General features: G+C 41.3%; 1 protein-coding gene across 2 annotated transcripts in view; it reads left to right on the top strand.

Moving 5' to 3' along the window:
* The first annotated feature begins 356 nt into the window (after window positions 1-356).
* Window positions 357-18,312, top strand: part of FUT8 (fucosyltransferase 8) — a 318,971-nt gene continuing 301,015 nt past the window's right edge. For both annotated transcript variants that reach the window (XM_068964112.1, XM_068964113.1), the window contains exon 1: window positions 357-451. The gene's annotated coding sequence lies outside the window, so the exon portion shown is untranslated. The remainder of the gene's footprint in view (window positions 452-18,312) is intronic.

The raw sequence follows: 18,312 nt of genomic DNA, 5'->3' as shown, positions 1-18,312 counted from the left end.
CAGCCTCTTAAATCTCTTTTCTGTGATCCTTTCATACTTGGCATCTAAAAGGCCGCCGATCTTCGCTCTGTGATAGGTTCCCAAGGCATGTACTTAAAAATATCCAAGTCTAGAGAAGTCATTCTTGTCTTTACGGGCACCATTTCGCTTTCTCAAGGTATTGCACCCAGGCTTGGGATCTGGGTCCGGAGGCTACAGGGAAGAGTTCGGTACGGGAAGCTCATCCTCCCGCCCTCCGATTGGCTGACCCGCACTCCACTCACGCGGTTCGTGTCTCTGATTGGCCTCCGTAGCACCCCCCCCCCCCCGCCTCGGCTCGCGACTACTTTGTGTGCCTGGGCGGCGCGCTCAGCTCCTCCGGCTCAGCTCGCCGTCAGGGCTGGACTGGGCTAGCTCTTCGGCCCAGTGCTCTGCATCGCGGGCGCCAGGAATTTTCCCGAGTCCGAGCCGGGTAGGAAGCATCCTAGGGAAAAGCTGCCTCCTCCGCCCCATGTTCTCTTTCCCGTACTGAATAAACTTCCGCCTTGGAGGGGTTGTTGCAGCCGCGGGTCGGGGGGAGAGGCCAGGCACCGAACCCAGGCTCTCATGGGGGAGGGGTCTTTCTGTCCAGGCGAATGACCAGCTCTCAAAAGATTAAACCGGGCTTCGCTATTCGCATGGGAGTGCGATGCCATTCTATGATCGTGCTTTGCAAGCTGCAGCGGAGCGGCCAGACCTGCGCTACGGGGGCTGAGCAGCAGCGATCACTCCTAAAAAGTAGCAAGGAGCCTGCTTCATATCTCCAGTACCAGTGGTACTTAAGGGCCGCGGGCTGATCTGGCACGGGCCGATCCGTTTCCCGGCGGTTGAGAATACGGCATTCCCCGGAGGTGGCGCTCCCGGGAGTGGGGAAGCCCGGCTCCGCTCGCGCCTCCTTCAGCCTCTGGCCTTCAAGCGGTAGAGGGCGGCCTACACTCGTGTCGGAGTCGGCGCCCGTGCGCACACCCTGCTGCCCCTGCTAGAAGTCTCCCCGTCCCGCTGTGGCCCGCGGCTCAGCCCGGCAGTCGGACGCTGCGGCTACGCGGTCCACGGGCGCGGCGAGAAGGGGGCGGGGAGAAACCCTTGCACAGGCGGGGGTCGCCGTAGGAGGCAGTGGCCAGCGCATGCGCGCCTTCTCCCAGAAGCTTGGGACGCTGAGGGGGCGCGCGCTCCCATTCGCGCGGGCACGCTTGCGCTAGCTGAGGCTTCCCCGCCTGCGCTCGCGGTCAGAGCCGCTCAGGCGCGTGCGCGTGTTATCTCCGGTAGACCCGAGTAGCCCGGTTCTCCTCGCTCCAGGCCCCCGCCCCTCGCCGCCCCCCGGCCGACCCGTCCCCTTCCTCTGCTCGCGGAATGGGGCCGGCGCTGCTCGGGGTCGCGCGCCCGGGACCCGGCTCGCGCTCGGTCTCGCGCTGTCAGCGACTGCCTGGCTCGCGCCGCCTCGCGCTTTCCCTCAGTCAGTGGCGCCGAAGGCTCCGTTAAGCAGCGACGGCGGCGGTTCCTGTTTCCGTTTCTTCCTCTCCCTTCAGTAGGGAGTAGCATCCTCCACCCAGCCACCCCTCCCACTTCCCCAACGCGGGGCAGCTGCGGCTGCGGGCTGTAGCGGCGGCGGCTGCTGGGGAACGGCGGAGACCGCCTCTGCTCCCGCCTCGGGTAAGGGGGCGTTTGGGCGCCGGGCCCCGCGCGCCCCGGGGTCTGGAGGTGGGCAAGCGCGGGATCTCAGGAGGCTCCGGGGAGGTGCCTGCCGGCCGTCGCAGCTCTCTTTCCCCCGAGGAGACCCCCGGGCCTTTTGCTGCCACTGCTGCTGCTTATGCAGCGGCTCCGGGGAAAGTGGGGAGGGAGCCCCAGGGACCCTCTGATGGGTGCCTTTGCGCGGCCGCGGGGGTGCGGGGGGGTGGGGGCCGCGGGCAGGGGACTTAGGGACGCCTGCCGCCTCGGCCGGGGCGTCGAGCGGCTCGGCTGCTGCCCTCGGCGTCGCGCATCCTTGGTTAGGGCAGGGGCTGAAACCGAGGACAGGAGATGGGGGCAGGGGTGGGAGGTGTCCCTCGTCTCCTCTGCTCTTACCTGCCCTTTCTCCAGCAACTCGCTCCCTAGTGTCACAGACTGTGGGGAGGAGCATGCTTGTGCTTTAAGGGCTTTCCTGAGGGGTTCTCCGGCAGGAAATCGGGGAATGGACCCGTGCAAAGATCCGCTCCCGGCGAGGGGCCAGTGCCAGGGCAGTTTCACGGCTTGAGTGCCGCTGCACCGTCGTTTGACGTGGAAATGATGAGCTGGCTGCTTTAGAGCTCCAAACTTATTTGGGAAGGTTAAATGAGTTCCTAAATATTTATTTATTTAACCTCCAGTTAAAGGAGGTTTGTCCTGCAAGAGTGAGTGGGCTGCTGTGTGCAGCACCTGTTTTTTTTTTTTTTTCTCACAGTGGGGATTGCAATCTTCAGCTACACATAACGTCAGAGACGCAGTGTATTTCTTAAGTTAAATGGCAGTGTCATGGTTAGAATTTATCCCTGGTGAGCTTTAGCGTTTGAGTGAGGCCTTGGATAGAGCAGGGTGTTATTTCTTATTCCCATGTTTGAGTTAGTTTACAGTTGACTTAATCCAGCTCAAGAGTGTGGACCTAGGCAAGCCAGAATCTCCTGTAGAAAACACCCAAACCTCAAGTAACGCAGACTAAATTTCGACAAAAGTTTTCTCTCAGTTTACAGTTAAACTCATCACATGTAACTGATTGAACTTTGGCTTGGTTCTCTTTAGAAACTGCAAGCAAGGTTTAATTGCAGTTTTTTGCTCCCTTGTTATTCTTGGGGATAAGTGCATATTTATTTTCTTGATTAACTTTTGTTTTTATGCATATTTCTTTTAAAGAATGCATCATACAGAAAACTTTTTAGGAGAGAGATTTGCAGCACTATAGAGTTATGCTGAAGTGGTGAAGTAAGTTGTATTCTCTCTTGAAAGTAACTTAAAATTAACCTGAAATCCTATGATGTATAATAAAGCCTTGTACATTGCTAGCCTTGTGAAATATACCATAAAATGCACATAGTAAATCTTAGTTTGATGTATACCTATTACAGTAGTAAGGATAAGGTGGGAATTTAAAGATTTGAAATTATGATTTTATAGCTTAGTATGTAAAAATGCAGGGTGTTAGAAATGAATAGGATTTAAGGAGCATAGAAGGGTGGTTTGGAGGCGTGAATTTTCCTCTTCCTGCTTTATAAACTGAGGATTTTACTTAAATTGCTGAACAGCTGGAATGAAAGTTGCATAGATAGCAGAAACAGATGCAAAAATGTGTCTTTGATCAAGTAGTGAGTTAACATGAAGAATATCTTGTGGTTTATTAAGACAGTGATTCAAAATAATTTCCATAAAACATAGCATTCTATAGATTGTATTTTAGGATGTTCTTAAATTGAAATAGACACTTAAAGTTGTTTTCCTTCAAGTCAGTTTTGAGAGATAGAATTGAAAAACAGTAACTTAGATTACATTCTGCAGTATTTGGTTACAGGTTTTAACTAGTTATTTTAAGGCATTGGAGTGTCTTTAAAAGTGGTGAATTTTTAAATCACTAGTGGCTTGGAAAAACTTGTGTTCCTTGTTTATTTTTTTAAGTGCCCGTTATATCAGTAGGTTGGTCTGGAGGGGGAGCTAGTGCCAAAGCAAAGCATGGCTTAATATATGTTTGAACTTTTTAAAACACCCCAAACCAGATTTTTATGACCAGAAAGAAATTTAATTTTTAGTTAAAAGAGGAAGGGAGTTGATAATGGATATATATCTTATCTGTCCATAGTTACTTGTGGAGTATATATATTGTATATTACAAATTAGTTAGAAGTTTTTTTCGTGATCTGAAAATAAATGCATAAGGTTTGTTAAATTTCTCATTTTAAACCTCTGAAAGTATGTCTCCAAACTTAGGGTATATGATGATAGTTTCTTAACCTTCTTATGCATTGCATCAGAAAGGAAGCAGTATTTGTTAACCCTTTGTGCATGTTGTATCTCCTTAAGTTTTTTCTTTATAATATCTATAGTCCTAAAATTTCAGAAGAGCTTCAAGTAGAGTCTTACAAGAGCAAAGATATCAAGTGTGTAGTATTTAGCTAGGTATTTATCAATAGCTAGGTATTTATTTATCAATAAATACTAGCTAGGTATTTATCAAAAGTAAAGGTAATTGCAATAAAAAAATGGGTCCTTTAAACATCTGGAGAGCAGGATCCCAAGGTCACTTCTTAACATCTCTCTCCTGCAATATAATGCAGTGAGTCCAGCTGATCTATGAAATTGAACTTGTGCTTTTGAATATGAAGCAGTAATTTTTTTTATCTGTGACACTTTATTTAGGTTTCTGAACTGCAGTCAGTTTTGATTTTACTTCTTACGGGTTCACATATTCTTCAAATTCAAGGTTAGGATTGATTGTGTGTACATTAAAATCAGAATATTTTAGTTTTCTGAGGGTAGTAGTTGGGTTGTTCTCCATTGCTATTCATTGTGTAAATAGAATTTCGGTGGTGGTAAAATAAAAAAGTAGATTCTTTGAAAGGAATGAAAATATCTGTGAGATACAGAATAGTGAGGCGTTTACTGTATTTAAAAAGTTAGTGCTATAAATTAATCAGTTTAATAAGATATTCTCGAATATTTTCTTATTTTTTTTCATTTCTTTAATGGTTCTTTTTGATTCACTGCACAGTATGAGTAAGTCTCTTGGTTTAATTAAATGGTGAACATACCCATTTCATATTATAGCACACTTATAAAAGTAAAAGCATTTTCATTTCATAGTCATAAAAGCAAATGTAAAAATAAACATGTAATTAAGTTTCTTTACTTAAAAATAAAACAAAATTCAGATTCTAAACAACTCTGAAACCAGCATAATTTTTCTATTCAGGCATCAATACTAGTCCTACTGGTACTTTTCAAATGAGATGTCAATCTCCAGTCTTCTGTAGTCAACAGTAGTATTGTAGATATAGGATTTAGAGGATCAATACCAAGTTTCCCTTGGTTCTCCTGTTGATAATTCTCTGGCTTATATTTCTGTACCATATAATATATGGTTTTGCAGTTTGAATTGATATTGAATTGTACTATTGAATTGTAGCTTGTTATAATGAAAGAAACATGTCTAAAAGTAAGGAATAATTAAAACTGATTCTTTTAAAAAAGACCTTTTAAAATTCAGAGCAAAGAAGGTTATATGGGTATATATATATGTATATATATTTCTAACAGATTAATCTCAAGTCTCAACCTTCCTTTCTCTCTACATTCTAGTTTCCTGATTACATCTCCCCTTCTCCAACCATCCTCCATCATCCTGTGATTTTCTCTTTGTGATAATTAGGAATCAGACCAATAAAATGAAACATATCATTCACTTAGCATAGTTTTTTCTTCCTTGGTTAAATAACTTTATATCAGTCCGTATAATATTTTAAAGATAAAGCCCATATGGACTTTATGCAGTACTCTAGATTTTTCTTTTAATGGAAGAAGGACAAATAGGGCCTGTGGGATTATAGCATGTATTTCAATACAAGAGTTATTCATGCTCTTTACAGAAAGTAGAGCTATAGAGTTAATTTCATTTACATTTTTAAAGATACAGGCTTTATTTGCTAAAAACCCAATATTACACTCATTTACTACTTTTAAAAATATCTTTTTGTGATAATTTTTTGTCAGAAAAGAACATGTGAAGAGGAAATGTGTTGAATTTTAAGTTTAAAAAAATTGACAAATTGACACATAAGGCTAGAACAGATGTAATTCAAACTTGCCTTTGCTATCATTCTCTTTTCTTTTGTATTGGTTCTATAGTATAACTTCTTCACTTAAGCGCTGGAATAAAGCTTTGAAGATCACTCCTGAAATGCTCTCCTGTATTTGTTGTATCTAAGAACTTGGGTTTTTTTTGGAAATTAAACTAATTCAGGGATAAACTGAATAAACATGATTTAACATATTTACATTAAGAAGATCAGGCTTAATGTTTCTACTTGTCACAGTCTCAGTGACTGGTAGGTGTAAATAAGGCTCATATTAGAAAATAAATAATAAACTATTGATGCTAATCTTTGATGTAAATGGGACATTAAGCTCATGTTTATTTTAGCATCTCAGTTATGAGAAGTGTTACATCATGTGAGTTGTAAGTGCTGTAGCTTTCTGTTTGTAAATGAACAAAAGTGAAGGGAAATGGAAGATTGTTCTATTTGATTTACCCCAAATTTGTAACTAAAATGAGCCTGTTTTGTGTCTGTGTAAATCTTATTTTTTTTAAGACTGTTAATGAACCATGAATGAGTTTTAAATTTTTACTAATTTATGGCTGGCTGTTTATATTCCTTAGATGAGATAAATGCCATTTAATATGACTTAACACCTAGAGCTTTAGAATAAATTTGTCTGTAGTAAAAATGGTATTTACAAACCATCAAGCTGTAAAAGCATCCCAATGTTATTAAATGAGTTAATATTCCATAAGCTAGCTTTTAAAATCACTTCTATAGTTTTAAAAATTAATTTATTGTAATATCTTGATAAATAGTAAAGGTGGAAAAATATAGTTTGTAGCTTTTATATTTCATTCATTGTCTCAGCCTTAGGTAAGCTTGGGACCAGTGAAGGGTGGGAGACAGAGAGGGGATGTACTGGTTGATGAACCTGCTTTCTTTAGAGGTGAGGGAGATTTCTTTTCCAGTTTCTTCCACTCCATCCACTCCCTAGAGATGATAAATCTGTCTTCTTTTCCAACAGTGGTGACAAATCTGGGAGTTACCTTTGCAGGATTTTTTTTTTTTTTTTCTTTCTTAGAGTTCATAGAATATTTCCTGGTAAAACATTAGCTTTTATGTTAACAATAATTTTTATTAAAATGGCTTCATTCTCTTGCAACAGTAGGCAAGAGACTGGATGAAATACAGATTGACGTGGGGTTTAATTATTGAAAGTCACTCAGTTGTGTCTGACTCTTTGCAACCCCATTGGCTATATATAGTCTGTGGAATTCTCCAGGCCAGAATACTGGAGTGGGTAGCTGTTCCCTTCTCCAGGGGATCTTTCCAACCCAGGGATGGAACCCAGGTCTCCCCCATTGCAGGCGGATTCTTCACCAGCTGAGCCTCCAGGGAAGCCCAAGAATACTGGAGTGATACTGGAGTGGGCAATCTATCCCTTTTCCAGTGGATCGTCTTGACCCAGGAGTTGAACCGGGGTCTCCTGCATTGCAGGCGGATTCTTCACCAACTGAGCTACCAGGGAATCCCAATTCATTATTAAGCATTTATTAATGATTTTGTATAAAAAGGGATATGGGAGGTGTTGGTTCATTGTTAGGAGTCCTGTGTCAGTCATATTATTGTTCTGCTTACTGTTAAATACATGGCAGTCCCTTCTTCCATTTCTTGAAATGCAGTCTTATGCCTTCTCTGTTATTTCTGTCTTCGTCTGTGGAGTTTCTGACTACACGGAATTGCTTTTTAGAATGTCTGTTTACCTCCTTCATCTGCCTCATTGGAATAATTTAATGTTTAAAAAAAACAACAACTAACAAACCCAAACAGTAGGAACCTATGTCCATTGAAGAGAACAGCTCTGAAACAAAAATGGACAGTAATGTTCTCCTTTCATGGGAGTAGTTTTAGCAGACTTAAGCCAGTTATTGTGGAATATTCACAAGGAGAAAGTATATATTTGATGATTAGGGCCCTAGTCATTAGAGATCTGACTGATTCAATTTCTCTAGCATATGGAGTTGTACCTGAAAGAGATATATTCAGTAGAGATTGTAATTTTTTTTGTATGTGTTGAGTTTTGTGAGTAACTACTTAATTCAGTCAGTTACCAAATGGCAAAAGGTTGTAATTTTGAGAAAAATCTATTCTTTAAAATTAGAACTTAAGCCAGGGTAAATATTTTGTTTTCTTTTTGCAAGTTTCAAATTTTTATTTATCTTTTAGAAAGTTACTGAAATTCTAGGGTTTAGGAGGTGGTAATTGAAGCTCTTGAGTCAAAAAGTCTTTCTTTAGCATTGGTTAAATAAGCCTCAGTGGCATGAGAAAGACAGATGTACTGAGCAATTCTGACTGCTTCCTCTGACATGGTTACGGACATCTGGGCCTTCACCAGTTAGAACTGTTTGTTTTTAAGAACCAAGCAGTAGATTACCAGCTTGATACTTACGGTGTAACGCATTCATAGAATGAATGATATAATGTTATTTTTAATTTGTAAGTAAATGAGGACTATGCTTCTTGTGCTGAGTAGGCTAAAGAGTTGTATACCTAATAAGGATGTACAAATAATAAACTAAAGAAACTTGCTAATATGCAGTTAGGAATGGTTCCTCTTATTAGTGTTTATAATGGCACAAATTATAATGGGGAAAATGAAATCAGCGAAGAACTCTGTTTTGGAGCAGTTTGTTAGATAACAGATATCTGTTCTATAACTGTCTGCAGAAGTTCACTTACAGCCATGCAGAATCCTACCTAAAAGGAAATAATGATCAACAAGTAAAGTATTTTGGAAGGAAATGTGCATTTTTTTTCTGTGTATATTTGCACAGTGCCTGTCACCTTCTCTTTCCATGTCAAATATAAGGTTAGAAAGTCAGGTATTTAACTTTTGAAAATTCTGAAGGGAAAAGGATCTGAAGTTTGGAAAAAGGCTGGTTTCTTCATGTTTTAGTACTCCTTTTTGACATAAAATTTTCTGAGAGCTCCACAGTTGTAGAGTTAAAATCTGAGTTCTTTCTTAGCAATTTTTTTGGATTGCTTTATTGAAGTTTATTGGACGCGGAGACCTGGCGTGCTATGGTTCATGGGGTTGTAAAGAGTTGGACATGACAGAGACTGAACTAAACTGATAGAAGTTTGATTTATATATCATAAAATTCACCATTCAAATTTTAGTAACTTTATATAGTTGGTGTCTCAGTGGTATAGAATCTGCTTGCCCATGCAGGAGATGTGGTTCAGTCCCTGGGTCGGAAAGACCCCCTGGAGAAGGAAATGGCAACCCACTCTAGTATTCTTGTCCAGAGAATCCCATGGACAGAGGAGCCTGGTGGTACAGTCCATGGGGTTGCGACTTTGTGACTAAACAATAATAATATAGTCATACAACAGCTATCACAATCCAATTTTAGAACATTTTTGCCTTCCAGAAAGCGTCCTCTTGCCCATTTGCCCAACCCCTATTCCTCCCCTCAGCTCCAGGCAACCACTTGTCTGTATTTTGTCTCTGTAGTTTTGTGATTTATAGAAATTAGACATTAATGGAGTCATACAGTAAATGGTCTTTTGTTTCTTGGCTCTTTTCACTTAGTATGGATTAAGAATGGATAAAGTAGAAAAGCTTTCAGCTTGGAATCTGGAGACCTGGATAGGAGTATTATCTCTGCCACCCAGATGTATAAACTTGGGTAAGCCATTTGCCCTCTCTGGGCCTCTGCTTCTTTCTCCATCAAGTGAAATATTTTAATTTTCTTCTGTTTTGGTTTTCACACCTTGGTAGACATTCACTGACCTTTCCCTGGAACGTACCTTAACTCTTTCCTTTAACACTTTATGTCTACATACGTTTTTTCTGAATCAAAAACAAGGCTTATGGTCTTAAGAGGTGACTCAGCAATGGACAAATCTGAGACTGCCTTGAAGCATCAGGATGACTGATTAAACCTTTTCTTGGGCATTTTTTAGTTCATGTGTACAACTTTGAGAATAGGGATAGTCTTAATTGCTGACTTAATAATTAAGACTTTTGAAGAGAATAAAAGCAAAGTTGAATAATTGTCAGAGGTAGGGCTTTAAAAGTGATGGAAGCTTCTTAGGAACATATGAAAAAATTATGCTTTTTAGTTGTTTTTTGTTCTGGAAGTAGAAAGTAGAGTAGAGCATTTTTAATTAAGTTTGAGCCAAGTTGGGCTCCAGGAAGAAGAGCCAAAGGACATATATGGCTACTGTCCTAGGGCTCATCTGGAGGCAAAGCTGACAGATAACATTCAGGTGACAAATTAGGGAAAATATATGTATATAGGGAATTAAAAATGAGGGGTGTGCATGTGTATACATATGTGTAGCAGGTATAGACCACAGACTGAGTAGGCTGGTATCAGGTATATGCCAAGGGTGTAATTTTCAGTATAGTATAGTAAAGAATTGATGCTTTTGAACTGTGGTGTTGGAGAAGACTCTTGAGAGTCCCTTGGACTGCACGGAGATCCAACCAGTCCATTCTAAAGGAGATCAGCCCTGGGTGTTCTTTGGAAGGAATGATGCTAAAGCTGAAACTCCAGTACTTTGGCCACCTCATGGGAAGAGTTGACTCATTGGAAAAGACTGATGCTGGGAGGGATTGGGGGCAGGAGGAGAAGGGGACGACTGGATGAAGAGGATGAGATGGCTGGATGGCATCACTGACTTGATGGACATGAGTCTGAGTGAACTCTGGGAGATGGTGATGGACAGGGAGGCCTGGCGTGCTGCAGTTCATGGGGTTGCAAAGAGTCAGACACGACTGAGCAACTGAACTGATAGTAAAAGACAGGGTATTGAAAAACAACTAAATTTAAAAATGAGAGTGCTGTGACTACTTTTAAATATTCAATAATTTTGACTCTTAGAAACTATCAGAGGTTCTTATATCATTTGCAGTAATAGGAAGTATGGCTATAAAATGATTGAACCTTTATTTTTATCCAACACAGTAGAATATGCTAGTGGTGACCTGCAAATCAGGCCTTGTAGAGGAGGGGAATGTAGCTGTAAATAGATTTTACTGATGGTGTCATTAGAGCAGCATAAAAAAATTTGTTTATGCTTTATAGTCACACTTTTTTGCTTGAAATGGTATTTTTATTTTAAATAAATCATCCTATGATAACCAAAAATATCCCCAAATCAAACCTGTATTAAATGAAGATTTTTCACTTTTGATAGTATTATAAAGATTGTGTTAAGACTTTAAAGGAGTTCCAAAAGTAGAATCCCAAAGCTTATTGTGCAATGGCAGCATTCTAGGAATAAATTTAAAGCTTTCTAAGGTGACCATTTTTATGACAATAATATTCTTTTGAATATATGCTATACCATGTATTTTTAAATGTCCCACTGAAATTGTGACCTCATGGACGGTAGCCTACCAGGCTCCTCTGTCCATGGGATTCTCCAGGCAAGAATACTGGAGTGGGTTGCCATTTCCTTCTCCAGGGAGTCTTTCCCACCCAGGGATCAAACCCAGGTCTCCTGCATTGTAGGCAGATTGTTTATTATCTAAGCCACCAGAGAAGCCCACATATAAAATACCTAAATATAAATTATGTAATTGAAAAAATTTCAGTGTAAAGGAAGGGGAAACTTCTTTCTGTAACTTATGAAGCTTCAAAATGTTAAAGATAATCATCATTCATATTTTCCCCGGGAATTTTAATTTTCAATCATAATAATAAGTGACAGCTGTCAGAAAGTATAGCCATTTCTACATTTAGAATTCTTTTTCTTTATATGAAGAAAGTGAAAGTGTTAGTTGCTCAGTCATGTCTGACTTTTTGCGACGCTGTAGACTGTAGTTCTACAGGCTTTTCTGTCCATGGGATTCTCCAGGCAAGAAAACTGGAGTGGGTTGCCATTCCCTTCTCCAGGGGATCTTCCTGACCGAGGGATCAAACTGGGATCTCCCACATTGCAGGTAGATTCTTTACCATCTGAGCCACCAGGGAAGCATAGTTCTCTCAAATACTTGTCCTTAAGAAAATAGCTATTAGGGATTTGTTGAATAATCAGATACTACTTTCATATTTAAGCAAAACACCAAGCTAGACTAGGAACTACATTAAAGCAATAAAAATGATTAATTTCTAAGTTTTAATAAATTCTTAATGGGTGCTGCAAAATACTTAACATTTGTTTAACAATTCTTTTCTGACTGACTTCCTACAGGGGCTATTTCAGACCTTTTCTACCTCTTTCCTAGCCTGTAATGGTATACTGCTTTCAGACTTTGCAGGTTATTTCACTTGCTTTTTTTTTTTGAAAAGTGTAAGACAGTTAAGACCATCAAACAGAGGCTTCCTCAGCTTTGGTTTCTTTATCAGTAAATTGTGTAATTTCCCCTCCTCTGTACCATTTGGTGTCAGGGACGTGTCCGTTAGGCTTTCACGACTACTTCATGACCATTTGTATCCCAGCTACTCTTTAGAATGGGTTTTCCCTGGTGGCTCAGTGGTGAAGAATCTGTCTGCAATGCAGGAGATGCGGGTTTGATCCCTGGATTGGAAAGAGAAGATCCCTTCTCTTCCCCAGGAGAAGGAAATGGCAACCCACAGCAGTATTCTTGCCTGGAAAATTCCATGGACAGAGGAGCCTTGTGGGCTACTGTCCATGGGTCACAAAGAATTGAGCATGACTGAGCTACTGAGCACACAAGAGATTAAAAACAAAATTCAGTGTCAAACATTCTGTAACAAGATGAAGCTCTGCTTGTTCAAGTACCTTTAGAATATATAGGTTCGTTAAGTTCACTCCTTTATCATTTTAATTTCAGTTTCTCCTAACAGCATCTTTACTGGCCTAAAAAAAGCAACAACAAAACCCCAAACCACTTTTCCTTATTCTTTCTGCCACTTCCTCCATCCTCTGCTCTTGCCCCCCACCCCCACTTCTTTTGGTGTTACCCACAACCCAAAGTAAAAGCAGTATGTCTCTTGTTTTAATTTTTCTACCTTCTTTTTCAGTAAAACTATTCTTCTTGTCTTTGTTAATGACCTTATGAACTGCCAAACAGAGGCATTTCTAGTATTAGTTTTAGCTTTTTAATTTTTCAGATCAGACAGTGTGAATCCCTTCTCCTGATTTCCCTTGTAACTCAGTAGTCCTGGTTCTCCTATATATTTTAGAAACTCTTCTTTTCTTTCACAAGGTCAACTTCTTCATTAAGTATTAGCCTTATACATTTTTCTTAATCTAGACTTTTTTCCTTGTAATGTTACAGTGTTTTTTAGCTTCAGTGAATACCTCTTTCAGACAACTCCTACCCATATGGAAGCTGCTTGACTTTCAGTTTCCAGCTTGAGAGCGCCACCTGTCCGTTATTCCATCAAGCTCAACATACTCAGTACTGAATTTTCTCTCATCCAAACTGTATTATTCTTTCTAACTTCCCTTTCTCTATTATTGGCTCATCTCTCTCGTCCAAACTTGAACTCTGAGTTATCTTTGAATTCCCTCCCCATCAGATCCTTTCCACTGTCAAGCTGTAAATTCTGTTACTACAGTGTTTCTGTACTTCACCTGCTCTATTTCCTGTTTTTTAACTACAGAAATTTAAGTTCTCATTACTACTAACATAAATAATTATAATTTTGTAATTGCTGCAATAGAGGGAGAGGGGGAAGAGGCAGTTCTACGATGTGATCGGTAGGGAAAGAAAGTGACATTTAAGCTTAGCACTAAAGAATAAGTAGGGAAATTCTAGGCAGGCAAACTGAATAAAGACTTATTCAAAGTTTATTGTATGTTGTCAGCTCATAAGACTTTTGCTTCAATCCTTACTGCATGTGGGTGTTTTTCCTATTGGCACGTGCTGTTGCCTTTCTTCAGATATTGACGATCCAGAGAATGAATAATGTAAAGCCAGAGTGACACAAAATAGTGTATATCTTATATTACCTAGCTTTGAGTGAGCAGAGTGGTGAAAATGTGAAGGGCTGAAAAGGGAGTACCGTTGGCACTGGTGACTAGAAGCTGTCTTGAAGGTCCCTGACACTTGGAATGTAAGTCTTCAATGGGCAGCTGTTTTCAGTCTACCGTTGATCTTAAACAACTCAGGTTGGACCTGTCCAGGTCCACGTATACTTTATATTTTCAGCAGTAAATGCTACAGTACTATAAGGTCTCTGGTTGATGGAATTTGTGAATGTGGAGGAACTGCAGTTACCGAGGGCTGACTGTAAATTACACTTGGATTAACCCCCACACATTTTCAAGGGTCACATATAACTCCATATGGCTTTATCTTTTATTTTTGCCTCTTTCCACGCTTGTTTGATTGCCCTATAGTAGGACTTGGTAATATCTTTATATTAATAGTCACTAATAACAAAAGTAAATTAACTGAGGATCACAGCAAGTAAAGAAATGATTTACTATTTCTGTTTCCTTTGAGAAGCAAGATGTTTTGTGCTTTTCAAATGGGGAACACTGAAAATAACAACAGTTCTACAATGGTTAAACCAAAATATGACTTTCTGACTTTGCAAGTAGAACAACCTAGGCAGCATATTAAAAAAACAGAGACAATACTTTGCCAACAAAGGTCCATGTCATCAAAGCTATGGTTTCTCCAGTAGTCATGTATGAATGTGAGAGTTGAACAATAAACAAAGCTGAGTGCTGAAGAACTGATACTTTGGAACTGTGGTGTTGGAGAAGACTCTCGAGAGTCCCATGGAATGCAAGGAGATCCAACCAGACCATCCTAAAAGAAATCAGTTCTGAATATTTATGGGAAGGACTGAGGCTGAAGCTGAAACTCCAATACTTTGGCCACCTGATTCAAAGAACTGACTCATTGGAAAAGACCCTGATGCTAGGAAAGATTGAAGGCAGGAGGAGAAGGGGACGACAGAGGATGAGATGGTTGGATGGCATCACCGACTCAATGGACATGAATTTGAGTAAACTCTGGGAGTTGGTGATGGACAGGGAGGCCTGGCGTGCTGCAGTTCATGGGGTTGCAAAGAGTCGGACACGACTGAGTGACTGGACTGAACTGAGAATGGAGATAGAGCACTCCAAGAACAGCCAGATCCAAAAATTTAAATGTCTTACGGATCTTCTCCATTTCTTGACTTCTCTCTTTGTGTTGGTCTTATTATCTGCTTATGTTAGAAGGCTTTTTTCGACAGGAATGTATGGACTCTGACTACTGAGAACTTAAATTTCTGAAGGAAGACCTATAATTGGACCTATCCTTGGAGAATTGTCATTGTCACCAGAACCACATAAGATGACAGAGGGTCAGTTTCCCAAAGCATGGGAATACTATAAACCAGAGAAATGAGAGAAGGAATGAGAAGTAGGCAAAAACCATCTATAATCATTAGACAGGAGGAGGAAAAGAAGGGAGTAGGAGATACAGGGAAAGGAGAATGCATATACAGGAGAGAGAAGCAGGTTAAGGGAAAGGAACTGTTATTAGCTGAGAGTTTACTGTGTGCTAAGCCTTGGGTTCCCCTTCATGGATCACAACCTTGTCGTGACTAAGGGGATTGCATACCTCAGTGATGCTATGGGCCATGCCATGCAGGGCCACCCAAGATGGACTGGTCATAGTGAAGAGTTCTGACACAGTGGGGTCCACTGGAGGAGGAAATGGCAACTTGTTCTAGGATTCTTGCCTAGAGAACCCCATGAACAGCATGAAAAGGCAAAATGATATGATACCTGAAGATGAGACCCTTGCTGAAGATGAGGAAGCATGGTGTCCAGTATGCTGAGGAAGAGCAGAGGGCAATTGCTAATAACTTCAGAAAGAAGGAAGTGGCTGTGCCAAAGTGGAAATGACACTCAGTGGTGGTTGTATCTGTTAGTGAGAGAAAAGGCCGATGTTGTAAAGAACAATATTCATAGGAACATGGAATGTTAGGTCCATGAATAAAGGTAAACCAGATGTGGTCAAGCAGGAGATCGCAAGGTTGAACATTGACATCTTAGGAATCAGTGAACTAAAATGGACGAGAATGGGCAAATTTAATTCAGATGACCATTATACCTACTACTGTGGGGAAAATCCTTTAGAAGAAATGGAGTAGTCCTCATAGTCAACAAAAGAGTCCGAAATGCCGTACTTGAGTGAAACCTCAAAAACAACACAGTGATCTTGATTCATTTCTAAGGCAGCATCACAGTAATCCAAGTCTATGCCCTAACCCCTGATGCTGAAAAAGCTGAAGTTGATGAGTTCTGTGAAGACCTACATACAACACCTTCTAAAACTAATACCAAAAGAAAAGATTCCCTTTTCATCATAGGGGATTAGAATGCAAAAGTAGGAAGTCAAGAGATACCTGGAATAACAGGCAAGTTTGGCGAACGAAGCAGGGCAAAGGCCAACAGTTTTTTTAAAAGAACATTCTGGTCATAGAAAACACCCTTTTCCAACAGTACAAGAGACAGCTCTACACATGGACATCACCAGATGTCAATACTGAAATCAGATTACTTCCCTCGTGGCTCAGTGGTACAGAACCCACCTGCCAGTGCAGGAGGCTTGGGTTCAGTCCCTGGGTTGGGAAGATACCTTGGAGAAGGAAGTGGCAACCCACTCCAGTATTCTTGCCTGGGGAATTCCACGGACAGAGGAACCTAGAGGGCTCCCATCCATGGGGTTGCAAAAGAGTTGGACACAGGCTTCCCTGCTGGCTCAGATGGTAAAGCGTCTGCCTGCAATATAGGAGACCCGAGTTTGATCCCTGGGTCAGGAAGATCCTCTGGAGAAGGAAATGGCAACCCACTCCAGTACCCTTTCCTGGAAAATCCCATGGACAGAGAGACTGGTATGCTACAGTCCATGGGGTCGCAAAGAGTCAGACATGACTGAGCGACTTCACTAGTGACTAAACAGCAGCAGTGATGTTCTTCGCAGCTGAAGATGGAGAAGCTCTATACAGTCAGCAAAGCAAGACCTGAAGCTGACTGTGGCTCAGATCATGAGCTTCATATTGCAAAATTCAGGCTTAAATTGGAGAAATCAGGGAAAACCACCAGGCCATTTGGGTAAGACCTAAATCAAATCCCTTATGATTATACAGTGGAGGTGATGAATGGATTCAAAGGATTAAATCTTATAGACAGATCAGGTAGTGTGCCTGAAGAACTGTGGATAGAGATTTGTAACACCATACAGGAGGCAGTGGCCAAAACCATCCCAAAGAAAAAGAAATGCAAGAAGAGAAAGTGGTTATCTGAGGAGGCTTTTACAAATAACTGACGAGAGAAGAGACATGAAAGGCAAGGGGCAAAGGGAAAGATACACAGGACTGAATGGAGAGTTCTAGAGAATAACAGGAAGAGATAAGAAGCCCTTCTTAAATGAACAATGCAAAGGGACAGAGGAAAACAATAGAATGGGAAAGACTAGAGATTTCTTAAAAAAAAAACTGGAGATATCAAGGGAACATTTCATGCAAGGTTGAGCATGATAAAGGACAGAAATTTTAAGGATCTAACTGAAGTAGAAGAGATTAAGAAGAGGTAGCAAGAATACACAGAAGAACTGTACAAAAGAGGTCTTAATGATTTGGATAACCATGATGGTGTGGTCATTCACCTAGAGCTAGACATCCTGGATTGTGAGGTCAAATGAAGTATTACTACCAACAAAGCTAGTGGAGATGACAGAAATCCAGCTGAGCTAGTTCAGTTTAGTTCAGTTCAGTTCAGTCACTCAGTCATGTCCGACTCTTTGCAACCCCATGAATCGCAGCATGCCAGGCCTCCCTGTCCATCACCAACTCCCGGAGTTCACTCAGACTCATGTCCATCGAGTTGGTGATGCCATCCAGCCATCTCATCCTCTGTCGTCCCCTTCTCCTCCTGCCCCCAATCCCTCCCAGCATCAGAGTCTTTTCCAATGAGTCAACTCTTCCCATGAGGTGGCCAAAGTATTGGAGTTTCAGCTTAGCATCATTCCTTCCAAAGAAATCCCAGGGCTGATCGCCTTCAGAATGGACTGGTTGGATCTCCTTGCAGTCCAAGGGACTCTCAAGAGTCTTCTCCAACACCACAGTTTAAATGCATCAATTCTTCGGCTCTCAGCCTTCTTCACAGTCAGCTCTCACATCCATACATGACCACAGGAAAAACCATAGCCTTGACTAGACGGACCTTAGTCGGCACGGTAATGTCTCTGCTTTTGAATATGCTATCTAGGTTGGTCATAACTTTTCTTCCAAGGAGTAAACGTCTTTCAATTTCATGGCTGCAATCACCATCTGCAGTGATTTTGTAGTCCCCCCCAAATAAAGTGTGCCACTGTTTCCACTGTTTCCCCATCTATTTCCCAGGAAGTGATGGGACCGGATGCCATGATCTTCGTTTTCTGAATGTTGAGCTTTAAGCCAACTTTTTCACTCTCCTCTTTCACTTTCATCAAGAGGCTTTTAGGTCCTCTTCACTTTCTGCCATAAGGGTGGTGTCATCTGCATATCTGAGGTTATTGATATTTCTCCCGGCAATCTTGATTCCAACTTGTGTTTCTTCCAGTCGAGCA

This window comes from Capricornis sumatraensis, chromosome 2 (genome assembly GCF_032405125.1).
Source record: "Capricornis sumatraensis isolate serow.1 chromosome 2, serow.2, whole genome shotgun sequence".
NCBI classification, from domain to species: Eukaryota; Metazoa; Chordata; class Mammalia; order Artiodactyla; family Bovidae; genus Capricornis; species Capricornis sumatraensis.
Note: the sequence above shows the minus strand (reverse complement) of the source record. Positions and strands in the feature narration are given on the sequence as shown.